Genomic DNA, 17206 nt, shown 5'->3' with positions numbered 1-17206 from the left:
CATACATAGCAACTACCATGGAAATGGAAGATGCCACACATCTCCCTTCCTTATAAACAGCATATACAACAATACAACAACAACAAAATAAACAAAAACACATTACTAAACATAATCCTTTAAATAATTTGGCTGTGAAGAATGTCTCACAGAACGTCGTAAACCCACCACCGGATTAATCAAACTCTTCGTCAAAGCTTCCTCGTTTAAGGTTCTGTGAACTTCACTCCCAACCATTTTGCCATGTCCATCTTTTAGAACGACCACTCTGTTCAAATTCCAAACCCGGTGGTCTTGAGTCTTGATTGCATTCCTAAAAACTTTGATAACAGTCATAGGGTTAAAATATTTCAGATTTGCATTCCGACTTTGTCCAGGTTTCTTAATCGCCACTAAGTCACCTACTTTTACCTTTACACACTTGACACATTTCCTACTGTCAAAATTACTCTTCCTCTTACTGACCTCACCATCTTCCTTTACCTTCAATTCATCCTCATCACACACATCCACTCTACCCTTGCTCACACTGTACTTATTAACCCAACACGGCTCCAAATATGTGTTAGGAATTCTCCTTCGAAACAGAAAAAAATGAGTTTTCCCTGTGGTTGAATGAGGAGTTCTCCTATATTCCTCAATTTTCTTAAGAACTTCACCCTTCCAATCCAAAGTTAAAGCTTTAGCAAGAGTGATGGTTTCTTTCAACACTCTCTTAAACCTTTCTACCATCCCGTTAGCCTCGGGATGATTTAAAGCACATTTCTTATGCAAAATCCCACAAGAACTTAAAAACTCTTCCATTTCTTTTGATACAAACTGTACACCATTGTCCGATAAAATCGATTTAGGCAAACCCTCTCTAGCAAACAAAGTTTTCAAACACTTAATGACATTCGTAGAGTCAATGTTAGTTAAAAAAAAACCTCAGGCCAACGAGAGTACATATCAATAATGAGACTTGGGTCGAGACCTAATAACCATGGGCTGCACCCTAGGTGCCTTTGATTTATCACTTACATTGCACAACACACAGTCACATATTTGCCTCTCAATGAACTTGTCCATGCCTGGCCACCAGTACGATGAACGCAGCCTTTCCTTTGTCTTAGTAATACCAGGATGGCTCACATGACCCAAATTTACCAACTCCTTTCTAAGTTTCTCCGGAGGAACCAATCTCGTGCCCCTGAACAATAACCCATCCTCCACAGCAAGTTCATCCCTCACGTACCAAAAGGGATTTAGACACATCCGAACCACATTTCGCACTCACCCAGTTAGTCTGAATCAAATTAATTTCCTCTTTGAGAGTATCATCTCCTGCAACCTCATCAGCCCACTTCTCTTGAGAAATATGACTAAGTTCCACCACACAGACCACATCATCACAATCATCAACATCACTACCATCACTACACTCCTCAGACACCAATCTCGAAAACACATCCGCAACAACATTATCCACACCAGGAATATACTTAATTGAAAAAGAGTATTCCTGGAGACCAATGATCCATTTAGTGATTCTGCTCGAAATCAAATCCAATCCTTTGTTCTCAAAAATTTCCACTAAAGGCTTATGGTCTGTTCTAACTTCAAAATTTACACCCCACAGAAATGTTTTCAATTTCTTTATAGCCCAAAAAATCGCTAAAGCCTCACGCTCAACTACAGAATACCTGGTTTCAGGATCCTTCAAACCACATGAAAGAAACATAATAGTCTTCATTCCACCAGGACTCATTTGTTGTAACACAGCACCAAGCCCTTTTTCACTTGCATCAGTTGTCAAAATAGACTTCAAATTAGTATCAAAACTCTGCAAAAACGGTGCAGCCGCTAACCTCTCTTTAATCCCCACAAATTCTTCCTGACAACCACTAGACCACACAAAATTAATTCCTTTCTTAAGAAGAAGTCTCATGTTAGAAGTTAATTCAGAGAATCCTTTAATAAACTTTGCATAATACTCTATCATGCCAAGAAAACTCATTAGTTCATCCCTAGCGCTAGGTGCCGACATCTTCCGAATTGAACTAACCAAATCTTCCTTAGGTCTGACACCCTTGCCAGAAATGTTATGTCCAAGATAATTCAATGAGTCCGTTCTAAACTTACACTTTTCAATCTTTATTGTCAAGTTCCCATCACTCAACCCTAAAAGAATCTCTTTTAACCGTGAATCATGTTGCTCCATGTCATTACCAAACACCAGAATATCATCTTGATAAATGCACACTCCTTCAATGCCTTTAAGTAAACCTTCCATAACCCTTTGAAAAACTGAGGCCGCAGAGACCAATCCAAACGGCATCCTTATGAAACGAAACGTTCCAAAAGGCGTAATAAAAGCTGTAAGATCTCTGCAAGAGGGTTCAAGTTCAATTTGGTGGTACGCTGACGTTAGATCGATCGTACTAAAAACCTTAGCCTTCCCCAATAACGAGAGTAACTCACTGATGTTGGGTAAAGGATATCTGTCCACAACTACATTCTTATTCAGTTGGCGCAAATCTATACATAAACGCAAATCTCCATTGGCCTTCCTTGCAGCGACCACCGGAGAAAGCCATTCAGTTCCTTCCACCTCCTCAATGATACCATCTCTTTTTAACTTCTCCAATTCCTTCATCATCTCATCCTTGACAGACAAAGGTACACCCCTAACTTTACAGGACAGGGGTATGGAATTATTTTTTAGCTTAATCCTATGCTGATAACCTTTCAAACACCCTAAGCCATCACTAAACACCTTTGGAAACTCCATCTTCAACATCCTGGTGAAATCACTATCACAAGATTTACTGACAACACACACCTGGTCTTTTAACAAAATTTGCGGTACAGCATTAGGATCTAAGTAAACACCAAGTTCACCCTGATGAAACCAACTTATCAAACTGTCTCCCTTTTTCGACACATACACCTTCCCTGAAGTCATCCTGTCTCTAAACTCAATCATTCCCCAGAAATAACCATGCAACTTTATCGGCTCACCTCCGTAAGCCACTGGAGATATGTCAGGCTTCAACAACTTCACCTTTTGTTTCAACTTATTTGAAATAAAATTCATTTGACACAATCGTAATTTTAGCACCAGAGTCAAATAAGACGCGGGTGGGAATACCATCAACTAGAATTTCATCATACGGACAAGACCTCTTATTGATAGGGCAACCTATTTGTGAAATGATTTGTCCACACTCATATTCCTCATAACTTTTTTGTGAACCCTCACCCTCACAGACATCAATTCTTTTTACCCTAGGAGAAGGTTTAGTTTTACAGACCGATGAATAATGTCCTTTTTTTTTACATTTGCTACAGATGTTATTTAAAGCAGGGCATTTACGATCATTCGCTAGATGACCTGATTTATCACACCTAAAACATTTCAACGAGGAAGTAGAGCTAGACATCCTACCTTTGTTATTAAGACATTTCTCCTTATCATCTGTTTTGTATGAATCTTTCTTTTTATTCACACTTTGTACTTTGGAGTCAGTTGTCTTATCCTTGTTAATAATAGCAACACATTTCAATGAGTGTTCAATTCTTTTTGCCACAGCTATAACCTCATCCAAATTAGGCTCATCCCTAAGCCAAAGGTCTTCTCTAACTTTGTCCATGTTACAGCCTAACATGAATTGGTCACGCAAGTGCTCATCAACTAAACCCTCAAATTTGCAAGAAGAAGCTAACTTCCTCAAATCAGTCAAATAACTTTCCACAGTTTCTTCATCATGTTGCATTCTTTTCCCAAAATGATACCTCTCTAAAATAGTACTTATTTTAGGTAGATAGTGTTTGTCTAATTTACATATGCAAATTTTGTAATCATTTAACCCTCGTGCTTCTATGGTAGACAGTTCGGGTAGGTGATCAAAAACGTCTTGCCCTTCTGACCCCAAACAATGAAGTAACAACGAGGTCTTCCTTTCTGCACCTAAAGATGCGCCACATACCATCGCATATCTTTCAAAAACTTTTTTCCATTTCTTACATTTTATAGGGGGTTCACCAGGAGAAGCTAAGAAAAATGGGGCAGCAGTGACGTTCTGCATTGTTTATCAAAAAAAGGGGGGAAATAGAGGTTGATGGTTAGGTTCACCCTCCAGCAGTATATGTATCAAAGAACAACCTGAACTAGTCAAGTAAAAGAACCTAACCTATGGGGATGGGAGGTGTCAGAAAACAAATTGATTCTGAAATACACCAAATATAGAATAAGGAAAAAATTGTCCTTTTCTTGAGTCCCCCCACTCACCAGGGTTTCCCCACGGTGACATGCTTCATCATTGGGGTCCTCCCAGTCCTCTACAGACTGAGGCGTGCTGCGACTTGCGGATTACGTAGGAGCACTAAAAAATCAGACTATGTGTAGTGCAAGTGAAAGAGTGGAGTGAAATTTAAAATTAATCAGCTAGTGGGCCAAATAAACTTTATTAATGCTCTAAGCTGAAAAAATTAAAAATGGGGTGATATGCTAAAGTCCCTAATTATAATGAATAGGTGTACCTCGCATATGGTCTGGTCAACTAGTTTCGAGCTTCCCCAGCTCTTCGCCAGGACAACACCGGGACCAGCCCAGTGAGACAGTGCCACTCCTAGTCAACCTTAATAAGGTGCAAAATGTGAGACGCTGCAACTGTAAGGCATGCGTAACTTATAATACATACGTAATGTACATCAGGCGAAATCTGTTGGATATAATAAAACACATATTATTTGGAAAGAAGTAGTTCATAAGTACTGTTATCCTTAATAATTGTGAGCACACTACACCCAAGTGATCAATCACTTCTGTCTGTGATGTGCCTCGTTGTGGGTTCTTTATAAAAAAGAAGAAAACAGATGGATGTTAATTCGCTCTCTCCATGCCGGCGTTTTTGTGCTGAAAAGTGATTGTGATTTAACACAATATCCAATAAAAATAACATGTCTGACACAACACGAAACACACATACACAAACATATAGATGACATAAATAAGCGTTTTACATACTTTTTACAAGACATTAATATGCCTCATGGTCAACGGAGGGGCAATGGCGATCTTGTACATCTAAAGAAACTATGTAAAGATTGCCGTTAAAGCTGTGGTGTGCTTCGTGGTCAATGCGCGCCCTTTTTGGAGACAGAAACGGAAAAGATCGATGTTCTCCGTAAAGCGGGTGGGATGAAATGGAAGAACTGTCCCAGAGCGTTCACTTACTTGTACACGGACAGCCACGCTTCTGAACACCTACTTGGGCCAACACCTACCGGACCGCATACTGGCGTGTCTCCGGTGGGGTGATGTTTATGTAGATCCAAAAGAGTGGAAAGTGAAAAAGGGACTCGTACTCGGAGAAACATCAGGGGGCGGCCATCTTGGATTGGGACCGTTCCCCCAGGATGTATAGATGAATAACATGACGGTTTTTAGAGATAGTTGAGGTTAAATGTAAATGTTAATTTGCAAGAGGAAATCTCGTGAATAAGGAATTATTGGGAATTGTAATGGACAAAAAACAATCGATAGAAAACATTGACAAGTCAGCAGAGTATGCTAGAAAAAGAGCTGCCATAGTGAGAAGGGTGGAAGAGAACTGTGTTAAACTCACATCCATTATTAGGCTGCTCAAAAAATAAAAATAAAAATTTGTTGTTAGATAATTGCAACAAGAGTATATTGTCAATACGAGATCTGTAGGGGTTTGATGTTTCAAAAAATCAAAATTATTCGGATCTCAACAAGTAGTGGAAAAAGGACCATGAAGGTCCCAATGATGCAGTTTAAGACTATCACAGTGGGTGTCAATTTTGTGTGAATTGTCCCCAAGGTATGTCATCATTCAAACCATGGCTATCAGAACGTAGCTTAAAAACCCATCGCTGTTCCTTCTCGTGTAGTTTTTTCTCAATGTTTTGCTGATTGCTTACGTGTTCCAGAATGACCCAATTAAGGTTTCCTTTCTGCTCCCAGTGCAAGGACGCTATGCTGTTGTGAGGCTCCAGAATCGACAGAACACATCGGGACTGCGAGGACCGGGGAGCATTGCGCTCCGCTAACCTGGCTCACCTGCTCCTCTTCCCGCTGACCACGTCGCCCACGCCACGCCTCGCGGCCCCCGCTGCGCGGGTGCCGCTCGAAGGCTCTTTCAACCTTTAAAAACTTGGCTTGCGCAACGAAGGCTGGGTTTCCTTTCTGCTCCCAGTGCAAGGACGCTATGCTGTTGTGAGGCTCCAGAATCGACAGAACACATCGGGACTGCGAGGACCGGGGAGCATTGCGCTCCGCTAACCTGGCTCACCTGCTCCTCTTCCTAACGCCCCGCCCCTCTTACCATTATTTAATCTTGTCCTCGCAAATCCGCAGCGCGGATCGCAGCGCGGGCGAAGACCGGGCTAAGAGCAGGCCGTTTGTGGCCGTTCGTGGTTGGCCGTGGTCGGGGCGGGCCACCTCCCTAAAACGTGCCGCCATAAATGAGCTATATATTCTGCTGGCACAGTGAGTACACACGCATTTGCTGACTGGTGAACTGTTTTACAGCATTGGTGGCCCATATTTCGCTCTTAATCATTGCAGTGAGTTCTGGACATATCTAGTTAATTTTATTTCCTTGCAATCATTGGAGGTTTATTTGTTCACCACTTTTTGAGTTTGTTTGTTTGTTTGTTTGCTCTCTCCCCAAACCATGACCTCTTTAAGGTCTGGCAGGAAGGTGGCCCGGGGCAGTCTAGGGGGTCAAGTAACAGGGACTCTAGACAACTTTATTACTAGAGCTGCTCGTGTTCTCGAACACGAGATTATATTAACAGAAAAAAGATTGTCCCTGGAACTATCCGCTAAAAGATCATCCCTTGGCAATATCATGACAGCGGTTTCGCCTGACAACAGCCAGCCCCAACCTCCTTCTAATATGTCAGGTTATACCTCAAATGCACCACCAGTCACTTCTAATCTCTGCCCGTTGGTGGACCTCCATGAGACAATTAGTACCCCAGACACTAGTGGCAATCAACCTATCGATGGCACTTGTATTCAACAGTCCACCTTCGACCAGCCATCTACTGGAGCTACGACCCAGGCCCATAAGCCCAGGTACATTCCGAGTAAAAGGAAACGTACGGGAGCCCCTCCCAAGGGGAAACGTGCTAAAACCTCTAAAGTGTCTAACCCTCATAAATCTGCAATTACCTGCGAAGCTCCCAACCCTACTACGCCTGCTAGTTCCCATTTGGCATCTGATAGTTTAAAGTCCCTGCACCCTCCCTCTGTTCAATCTAATGCAGACCTTTTTACCTCCGACTTTCTCAAGCCTGTAGAGAAGTTATTTAAATCACTACTCCTCCCACTATTAGAGCGAGTTACTCGTCTCGCTACCTCGCTTGGGAAGTTAGAGGGTATGGTATCAGCCAATATGTTCCTACTGGAAAAGATTGCAGTGTCTTCTACTGTTCATGCAACCTCTTCTAACGTAGACATTGTCGACAAATCTAGGCTTGTTTCCACGGCCATCACACCCGTGGATGGAGCATTACTTAATATCCCGGCTCCTAATGTCCAGGTGGTGGATGTTCCTCGTCCCCAGGCCAATATCGAGGTCCTGAGAGAAACAGATCGCCATACCAACACTGCCATTAATTCTAACATCATCTCTACCAGCAAGCCCAACCTAGAGGAAGTTGATTCCCTCCAAAACTTCCCATCCATTAATCTTCCACCCGAGTCCCAGCCTTATACTATCATAATGGTGGGTGTTCCTCGGCTCCCTCAGACAAAGTCCGAGTGTCATAGTGAGCTGAAGAACAAAGTCTCACACTGGTTAAATACCAACCGGCCTTTACCAGCTGGTCTAGGGGCTGAAATAATGACTGTTCGTAGGGTATGTTGGTTGGGCAACGGTGTTAAACAGGTGGAGGGTGATTGTGTGATTATTAATTTCCGCGACCCCAGGGCTGTTAGGCATATTTGTTCCTTTCCCAATACTTTGAGAGGGACCGGCATATCCACAGTGGATTTGTCATACTTTTATCCACATAAACCCTCTGCCGCAACACGTGACATGTCATTTGCTTGGGAAAGGGCTAATAGGACTTCCCACCGTCTGATAAGGCCGGATTTCCATCTCCCACTGTCAAATTTAATGCACCCCTGAATTCACTAGATGGGGTTGATTGACAGTTATCTTATCAGGAAAACTCGAGTAATTTGCGGGAAGGCTGTCCTGGTCCAGTTAACTTAGTGCACACAGGGAGTGGGGGCTTACGGGGTGGCCAAGTTGGTTTGGTTACTTTCTTTCCCAGTACCCCGTCACCCCAACTAATTAGTTCATCTTCCCGCCTCATTGATCCTCGTCCACCCGAAAGTGAGACCAGGGGCCCAATTAATATTGTATCAACCCCAGTCATCAATGGTCCCGTTCCTGCAGCACCATGTGCCATGCCATCCAGTTCCATGCCCCTGACCCTGGTCTCGTGGAATGTTGCGGGCCTTAGTAGTAGGGTAACCTCTGAAGAATGGGTAGGCTGGGTAACTACCCACGACATCCTGGTTTTCCAGGAAACATGGGCGGTGGATCCGATCTATCTTCCTGGGTTTGTAAACTTTTTTAAGGGGGCCATTCGTGGCACCAGGGGCCGCCCGTCCGGCGGGCTCTGTATATGGGTTAAGCAATCCCTTGGGTATTCACTCAAGGAATTAGCTATTGACAGCCCTGACATATTAATTATCTCCTTGCAACACAACAACGATCCCGCAGTTCTAATTATAAATGTCTACAACAGAGGCCTCCCTGGTGGACGTGGTACTAACACCTTTTTATTACTAGATGGGTTTTTGGATACCATTAACATTTCTACCAATGTCTATATTGTGGGCGATCTAAATTGCTGTTTCGAACCTCTGCTCTCTACTCTTGACTCACTTACTGGGGAAGTGGATGCGATTTTAAATATCCCCCTCTTGATCTCCCTCCCATCAAGAGGTGGACTGAGTCTGCCACCCAGTGGATGGGATTATGTATGGAGCGGGGATTTAGGGCCGCTAATGGGAGGACCACCTCAGATAAGGGTGGAAAGATGACTTTCTCAGATGGCCGGCGTTGTAACAGCAGAATTGATTATGCCCTTGTTAAAGTCGAGTTCTGGACCACACTAAGTGATATGGCGGTATTAGACCGCCCAGAGAGTGACCACAACCCGTTGGTTTTAAGTCTTTTACTTTGCCCAGCCCATAGATCCAAACCCACTGAAATAGCGACCGCGGAAGCCGTTTTAACTAATGATCGACGGCGCGTACGCTGGGATAAGGTTGTAATTGATGTCGAATTATTGTCCGTGATTAGCTCCAAGGTATCCGGTGCTCTGGTTGATTTACAGTCTCTCCAGAGCACTGAGGATGTTGTTGATAAAACTACACGTATTCACGACCATCTTTTCACTGGCCTTAAATCTCTTTTCTCTAAACCTTTTAAGGCTAAGAAATCTGCCACTCTAAAGCCATCAACTTGGTACAACAAAGCGTGCCGAGAATCATTTAGCAATTTAATATCTGCTATTGCTAACAAAGATCCTGATAATACTAGACTGGCTAGGAAAATCTACAATAAGGCTAAAGCCAAGGCCAAACAAGAGTGGGATAACGATCACTGGAACAACCTTTTGGCTGCCAGTAAGCACCGGAACCTAACCCTTTTTTGGCACATCGTCAAGTGGGGTAACTCCCAGAACAGTCAGGTCCCTACCAATCATGTCCCTCCGGACGCCTGGGTGACTCATTTTGAAACCCAGTTCTCGGTTTCGCCACAGGTTGAGGGGCTTGCTCCAGTTATAACCAGGGATCTTCCCCTCTCCTTGACCTTGACTTTTGATTGTGCCGAGGTTGAAAAGGCCTTAAGTAAGATTCCAAGTGGTAAGGCGCCTGGCATGGACTGTGTACCTACGGATCTCTTTAAATCTGACCTAGGGAATTGGGTGCCTTACATCGCACACCTTGCCAACGCTGTAGCCAGAGGGGCTGATATTCCTGATTCTTGGGGGGGGGCGGAGATTCTCCCCATTTTCAAAAAAGGTGATCGCTCATGCCCGGGGAACTACCGCCCAATTAGTCTTATTGACTCGGTCCAGAAAATTATCGCTAGAATGATCTTGGCACGAATCCAAGCTTGGATTGAGCAGGAGGATATCATCTCTCCCCTCCAAGCTGGCTTCAGACCGTGTACCAGTACCATCGACCAGGCATTCAAATTCCAACTAATTGTCTGGAAAACGGTCTATTTGTGTGGCGGTACTTTATATGCTGCCTTTGTAGATCTTTGGTCAGCATTTGACCTAGTCAATAGGACAAAACCCTGGAGCGTATTGGCTGAGCTAGGGCTTCCTCCCGATCTCCTGAATATCATCATCAGGCTCCATGACAACAACTTTGCTCAAGTTCGCTGGGGGAAACAGGGCCAGGTTACTGATCGGTTCAGGGTCAATCGGGGTGTCAGGCAGGGGTGCGTCCTTGCTCCCACCTTGTTTTTATTGTTTATTAATAGTGTTGTTAAGTATTATTCCAACACGTCGACGGACGCCCCAACGTTGGGCGGTACTAAAATCCCACTCCTTATGTTTGCCGATGACACCCTACTTCTTTCCCAGACCCTGTCTGGACTACAGGTGGCACTCAATGTCTTCACGAATTTTTGTTTTGATTTTGACCTGTCTGTCAATGTGTCCAAAACCAAATACATGGTTTTTAACAAAGGGAGAGGTATAAAGGGCCATGTCTTTATGGACAAAGCCTTGCTGGAACGTACTAATGTTATGACCTATTTAGGGGTAGTCTTTGAAAATAGGTTGGATTGGAGGCCGCAAATTGATGTTTTATGCCTAAAATTTGCTCAGCTTTCTGGTTGCCTAGTTAAAGAACATAAGCATTCCCAGTCGAGAATGATAGGTCCCCCCATCAAAATCTTTAATGTAAGGATCAACTCGGCGATCCTTTATGGCGCTGAACTGTGGGGTTTCGCAGATCTTTCTCTTCTGGTTAAGGCGCAATATAAATTTCTCAGATTGCTCACGGGGCTTCCTTGTTCTACCCCTGTCAAACCCCTTTTGTTGGACCTTGGCTGTCGCTCGTTTGAAGATATTGCAAGGTTCAAGCCACTGGCCTTTTGGAGGCGTTTATGGACAGTCCCTGAGTTGGATCTCTATGCCAAGGCCTTTCTCGATGTGCGATCCATCTTGGGGGCCGGCAATATTCCCTGGTTCAAACAGACTAAACAACTCCTGGAATCTATGGGGTTGGGCAATCTATGGTCTGATCCAGCCAATAACCCCTTTCCCTCTAAGAAAGATTTTAAGAGCCTTTATTGGTCAATGATTCAGCAGAAACATTTTAACTCAGCCACTGCAGAGTCCTTGTCAGGAAGGTTCCTAGCCCAAAAAAGAATTCCACTCCTCGAAGCCTACTGGGATACCATCACCAGACCTTGTGACAGGAAACTATACCATCAATTTAGGGTAGGCACACTTCCGACCAACTCTTTCACCAAAAAATGGAAGGGCACGTCCAGCGACTCTTGCAAAAGTTGTTTTGATTGTATAGATTCTGTCGGACATATCTTTTTTGTTTGTCCTGCTTATGCTGCACCCCGAGCTAAATGGCTCAAACCATTATGTCAAATTCTGGGCACTAGACGAGGGTCAGAAGCACTTGAAATGTTGAGATTTGAGCCTAGTGAATATGTTGCTATTGCTGTTGCCAAATTTTTGGCTTGGGTTTGGTTTATTAGAAACAAGAGGCATTAGGGTACTGAAATATTTTTATGTATTCTGTTCATGTTCTTCTTTTTAAATTATGTATTTTTATAATTATGTATTCTTTTATGTATTGTAACTGTCTTTCATGATGTAATACATCGATAATAAAGACTAATGAATGGAATGAATGGACCCAATTAAGGTCATTAGGTGTGTGCTGTTTTTCCAGAAAATGGGTGGTCATTTTGGTGTTATTGCGTTTACACCTGAAATTACTCCGGTGTTCGATGATCCTGGTATTTACCTTCCTTGTGGTCATCCCCACATAGTGAAGGTTGCAGACACAGGTGATCAGGTATACCACCCCTGTCGTGTTACAGCTGGTAAAGGATCGGAGGTCCCATGTCATTCCGTTGTTGTAGGTTACTGTTTTTGTCACTTTGGTTAAATGACATACACTGCAGTTGCTGCATGGGTAATGGCCCTGAGGTAGTGGATGTAACAAACGTAAAGGGCCCATGGTACTTATGGGGTTGGGGCGAGTGTGGACTAAAAAGTCCCTCAGGTTCTTAGCTTTCCGATGGCTGAACATGGGTTTTTGTAAGTCTAAACCTCCACTGTTCAGGGTCCGCCAATGCTTTTTTATTATTTTAGTTACTTGATTTGATGCAATATTTAAGGTGGTAATACAAATTTGTCGTTTGCGATCTGGTTGTCTGTGTTCAGGTTTGTCTTCCAGTAGTGCCTCTCTGTTGTTGTTTAGAGCTCTTTTTTGTGCTCTGGATACAAGACATTGTGGATATTGCCTTCGTAACAGTTTTTGAGACAAGTCATTGTCTTGAATATTATAGTCCTGACGTGTAGTGCAGTTGCGTCGCAGGCGCAAAAATTGTCCGAAAGGTAGGTTGTCTTTCAGACTTCTGGGATGAAAACTGTCATAGACTAGTAAGCAATTCCTTGCTGTAGGTTTGAAATGAGTAGTAGTGATTACTCGTCCTTCATGTGCTATTACGTTTAAATCAAGAAAGACCAGACTGGATTTACTCATAGTGAAAGTAAATTTCAAAAAAGGATCTTGTTGGTTTAGCCAGGTCAGGAAGAACTCTGCTTCTTCTTCGTTCCCCTCCCAAATCAAAAGCACATCATCTATATACCTTTTCCATAATTTAATATGGTTGATGTGTGGGTTGTACTGATGGAGAATCTTTTGTTTCTCAAGGTGGTGTACGTAGAGTCCTGCTAAGCTCGGCGCAAATGTACTTCCCATGCTGGTACCGTGGGTTTGTTTGTACAAAGTGTCATTGAATTGGAAAAAGTTTTCAGTTAAAGCCAGGCGACAACATTCAAGAACCACATGTCTGGGTGTATGGTAGTCCCAGTTGTTTAGAAAAAGTACTTCCTCCAGGATGTCCAAGGTGTCTTGGTGTGGGAGACTGGTGTAGAGGCTCTCCACGTCTAAACTAATCAGTATACTGGTTGTAGGATTGAACTCAAGGTCCTTGATTAAACTAAGGACTGCCTTAGTGTCCTGTAGGTATGTTTCGGTGGCTTGAACCAAGGGTCTCAAGAATGCGTCAGCAAACTTAGATAAAGGTTCCAAAATAGAACCTATGCCTGATACTATTGGTCTACCAGGTGGCGCCTCCATTGACTTGTGTATTTTGGGAATTGTGTAAAAATAAGGGATTATGGGTTTTCTGTTTTCCAGAAAATCCGCTTCTTTTTTACTGATCCAATCGTTTGCCAAGGATTCCTCCACCAGGCTGGCAATCTCAATCTGTAGACGTTCTGTGGGGTCTTGGTGTATTACCAGATAGTTACGTTCATCTGCCAACAGCCGTAGGCATTCTTTTTGATAGTCGGGGGTGTTTTGTAGAACTATTGCCCCACCCTTATCAGCTGGTTTTATAGTTAGGTCTTTGTTGTTTGAAAGTTGGTTTATAGCCTCTTGCTCGGCTTTGCTAGTATTATGAAACACTTTGATTGTTTTCGGGTCTAATTCCGTTACCTCCTTCAACACCGCTTTTTCGAATGCTAGTAATTCGATAGGAAGGTTGTGTGCTGGGGGAGTGAAATTGGATTTTTTATGTAGTCCTGTATCCGTGGGGATACTGGTATTGGGTTCCTTGTCTCTAAAGTAGATTTCCAGTTTGATCTTGCGAATAAACTCTTTTAATTCGCAGACAAGTCTGCATTTATCCAGTGAGGCTGTAGGTACAAAACCTAATCCTTTTTCCAAAACATTTTTCTGAACAGTAGTAAGAGTTATTTTTGACAAGTTCACTACTAAACTGGGTTGTTGCTCGTCGAGGGCATGTTCGGTGGTCCCATGCTCCGTGTGTGGCTCCTCTCTGTCTCCAAAGGCTGGGCCCATTGTACTTGTTGGCCTCGTCTGTTTTTTCCTCTTAAAGGAGTCTTGCCTCTCCATAAAAAAGACTGACTCGGGTCTTGGTTCTGTGCTCCATCCCACTATGGGTAGGGTTGTTGTGGGTAAGATTGGTGAAATGGGGGAGGTCCATAGAAGAAATGTGGTGGTGGGGGGGCGTATGGCGGCATGTTTTGGTATGAAGGCCAACCAAATCTGGGTCCGCCTCTATTTCTTTGACGTCCTCCTCTTGATCGTCTGTTTCTGTTGGCGAAGTTATAGTTCCTACCAGAGTCTGAAATATCAGAACCTGTATCAGAGCCATCGCTGTCCGTGTTGTAGCCTGGATTGCGATTGGTGGGGATGTAATCATCTCTGGTGTAAGGATACACTTTTTCTAGAGAGAAATTCTTCTGATCTTTTTGTAATTTGACGTATTTGGTGTCTTTGAGGCTTATTTCAAACTCCGTCATGGTCTTGTTAAGTTCCTCAAGCCGTTTTTTTAGTTCAGCTGTGCTTTGAAATGTTTTTAAACGGACCTCTAAATCATGGATGCCAATTTTCATTTTCTCAGAGAGGCGTGCCGCAGTTTTTATAATTAGCACAAGCCAGTCTCTGGTACAGTGCCAGGATATTAGTGACCAATCCTTCTTAAAGAGTTTGTCATTTTGGAAAATAAAGGGTTCATTCCTAACTATCAAGCCATGTGGGGCAATGTTGGCTCTTACATATTCCGTCATCATAATTCCATGAATCAATGTTTTGATTTGTTCTCGTTTTAGTTCTGTCAATTCATCCCAGTATTGACTGGCTTCGTTAGTGTCCCTGGTACAGGTCCCAGCCAGGGGAAGCATGGATGCTATGATTCTGTCGACCTCATCTTGTGAGTAGGTAAGGCCTGTTCTTTCTGTCATGTTGACTTCTATTGGAAAAGTATGTGTGAAGGTAAAGTCAGACAGTGGTTGGATAAAAAATAGGGGGGGGGGGGGGTTTCCCACAGCTGCACGCTGTAAATAATGGTTATCAAAAAAAGGGGGGAAATAGAGGTTGATGGTTAGGTTCACCCTCCAGCAGTATATGTATCAAAGAACAACCTGAACTAGTCAAGAAAAAGAACCTAACCTATGGGGATGGGAGGTGTCAGAAAACAAATTGATTCTGAAATACAACAAATATAGAATAAGGAAAAAATTGTCCTTTTCTTGAGTCCCCTCACTCACCAGGGTTTCCCCACGGTGACATGCTTCATCATTGGGGTCCTCCCAGTCCTCTACGGACTGAGGCGTGCTGCGACTTGCGGATTACGTAGGAGCACTAAAAAATCAGACTATGTGTAGTGCAAGTGAAAGAGTGGAGTGGAATTTAAAATTAATCAGCTAGTGGGCCAAATAAACTTTTATTAATGCTCTAAGCTGAAAAAAATAAAAATGGGGTGATATGCTAAAGTCCCTAATTATAATGAATAGGTGTACCTAGCATATGGTCTGGTCAACTAGTTTCGAGCTTCCCCAGCTCTTCGTCAGGACAACACCGGGACCAGCCCAGTGAGACAGTGCCACTCCTAGTCAACCTTAATAAGGTGCAAAATGTGAGACGCTGCAACTGTAAGGCATGCGTAACTTATAATACATACGTAATGTACGTCAGGCGAAATCTGTTGGATATAATAAAACACATAATATTTGGAAAGAAGTAGTTCATAAGTACTGTTATCCTTAATAATTGTGAGCACACTACACCCAAGTGATCAATCACTTCTGTCTGTGATGTGCCTCGTTGTGGGTTCTTTATAAAAAAGAAGAAAACAGATGGATGTTAATTCGCTCTCTCCATGCCGGCGTTTTTGTGCTGAAAAGTGATTGTGATTTAACACAATATCCAATAAAAATAACATGTCTGACACAACACGAAACACACATACACAAACATATAGATGACATAAATAAGCGTTTTACATACTTTTTACAAGACATTAATATGCCTCATGGTCAACGGAGGGGCAATGGCGATCTTGTACACCTAAAGAAACAATGTAAAGATTGCCGTTAAAGCTGTGGTGTGCTTCGTGGTCAATGCGCGCCCTTTTTGGAGACAGAAACGGAAAAGATCGATGTTCTCCGTAAAGCGGGTGGGATGAAATGGAAGAACTGTCCCAGAGCGTTCACTTACTTGTACACGGACAGCCACGCTTCTGAACACCTACTTGGGCCAACATCTACCGGACCGCATACTGGCGTGTCTCCGGTGGGGTGATGTTTATGTAGATCCAAAAGAGTGGAAAGTGAAAAAGGGACTCGTACTCGGAGAAACATCAGGGGCGGCCATCTTGGATTGGGACCGTTCCCCCAGGATGTATAGATGAATAACATGACGGTTTTTAGAGATAGTTGAGGTTACCTTCACACATACTTTTCCAATAGAAGTCAACATGACAGAAAGAACAGGCCTTACCTACTCACAAGATGAGGTCGACAGAATCATAACATCCATGCTTCCCCTGGCTGGGACCAGTACCAGGGACACTAACGAAGCCAGTCAATGCTGGGATGAATTGACAGAACTAAAACGAGAACAAATCAAAACATTGATTCATGGAACTATGATGACGGAATATGTAAGAGCCAACATTGCCCCACGTGGCTTGATAGTTAGGAATGAACCCTTTATTTTCCAAAATGACAAACTCTTTAAGAAGGATTGGTCACTAATATCCTGGCACTGTACCAGAGACTGGCTTGTGCTAATTATAAAAACTGCGGCACGCCTCTCTGAGGAAATGAAAATTGGCATCCATGATTTAGAGGTCCGTTTAAAAACATTTCAAAGCACAGCTGAAATAAAAAAACGGCTTGAGGAACTTAACAAGACCATGACGAAGTTTGAAATAAGCCTCAAAGACACCAAATACATCAAATTACAAAAAGATCAGAAGAATTTCTCTCTAGAAAAAGTGTATCCTTACACCAGAGATGATTACATCCCCACCAATCGCAATCCAGGCTACAACACGGACAGCGATGGCTCTGATACAGGTTCTGATATTTCAGACTCTGGTAGGAACTATAACTTCGCCAACAGAAACAGACGATCAAGAGGAGGACGTCA

Source organism: Triturus cristatus, chromosome 4_1, assembly GCF_964204655.1.
Source record: "Triturus cristatus chromosome 4_1, aTriCri1.1, whole genome shotgun sequence".
NCBI classification, from domain to species: Eukaryota; Metazoa; Chordata; class Amphibia; order Caudata; family Salamandridae; genus Triturus; species Triturus cristatus.
This window is presented reverse-complemented; position numbering follows the sequence as displayed.